Source organism: Frankliniella occidentalis, unplaced genomic scaffold, assembly GCF_000697945.3.
Source record: "Frankliniella occidentalis isolate FOCC.00 unplaced genomic scaffold, Focc_3.1 Scaffold5036, whole genome shotgun sequence".
Classification (NCBI taxonomy): domain Eukaryota; kingdom Metazoa; phylum Arthropoda; class Insecta; order Thysanoptera; family Thripidae; genus Frankliniella; species Frankliniella occidentalis.
Window position 1 is genome coordinate 1 of NW_026272078.1, and position 1,339 is coordinate 1,339.

Genomic DNA, 1,339 nt, shown 5'->3' on the forward strand with positions numbered 1-1,339 from the left:
TTATATAAACTAGAATATTGAAAAACACTGCTATTTTATTTTAATCATTTAGTCGAGCAAAAGGACAAAACATTTAACAATGTGAACAAGTTAACGTGGTGCTCGAACCCACATTTTTACTCAAACATGAAAACAAATTAATACATAAGGATCATACATGAATCTCACTCAAATCAAACACAATCATACAAGAATCATACACAATATTTTAACAATAGTAGCGTAACACTACCTATTAAAGATCAATACATCCACAGTAGTAATACACACTAGACATACACATTACAATTTTACACACTATACCCAGAATTAAACAGACAAACAAAACGACAAATCTATAGCCATATTTAAACATCTGCAGCAACAGAAACATTCACATTTACAGTTGATATACACCAGGGTACCTCAAACCAGACCATATTTACTCACTGAAATCAATTGCAAAAGTTGCGTAAAACTCTACAAAATTTATGAGGATTACAAGAGACGCAGACATCACTTTGCACAGTAGTAGACCAGTCGACGAGGTAACAAATACTCAATACTCATACAAGCATCTAGGTACATCCACAGACAAAACGTGGTAACACAGAACCACACTCTTTGTCGACACTCACTTCTACACATGTATCACCAAAACACCATACACAGGGTGCAAACAATTTGGAAACAAACAGCGTTAGAACTGGTCGTACAGGGTCAGAGGGTCAATAGGCAGGTACAAGGCACTTTAGGCTTCATGGCTACAGTACATAATGAAAAGTGAATTAAACACAGCCCTTAAGGAGGCTTCTCATCTGGAGAGCAGGAAAAAATAGAGGAGACTGAAAGCCAAGCTTCTTGTAGGCGCTCCATGGTGGTCAGCCCCCAGGTGGTAGCAGAGGTCAACGGTCAAGGTCAAGGGTCAAAATGCATCAAGGCATTGGGGCGGCCTTCTGGAGAGAGGCCTAGCCCATTCTAAACATCTTGTCGCCCGTCACAGAAAGCCCTAAAGAAAGAAATATCGGTGAAATTTATGCATTTTAATCGAACTTGACCTTGGCTGGCGAGGTAGGAGGACGCACCCGCAGGGCTGTTGGTAGCAGGAGAGCACATGGTGTGGGCGTGTCACAGCGTCGAGGCAGGTGGATCTTCCGTCGACCTTTCTCCATCAAACGATTCTCACGAACTGCTCTCAGAACCTCTCTCTCCGGGTTCTCTCGGCGGTCCTCCGCCAGACCCACTTCCGGCCGGGATCGGCGGAGCCGACAGGGGCGGGTAGGCCACCAGTTCCACAGTGGTGGTGGGCGGGAAAGGGCATTGCCTATCTGGCAGGCGCTCGGAGGCTTGGCGCGTGACA

General features: G+C 44.5%; 1 long non-coding RNA gene across 1 annotated transcript; it reads right to left on the reverse strand.

Moving 5' to 3' along the window:
- Nucleotides 1-15: 15 nt before the first annotated feature.
- LOC127752196 (uncharacterized) lies at nucleotides 16-1,333 on the reverse strand. The gene is made up of 2 exons (XR_008012305.1): nucleotides 1,065-1,333; nucleotides 16-988 (listed from the first exon to the last, which is right to left on the reverse strand). It is a non-coding gene; the product is annotated as an uncharacterized LOC127752196 (long non-coding RNA).
- Nucleotides 1,334-1,339: the final 6 nt, after the last annotated feature.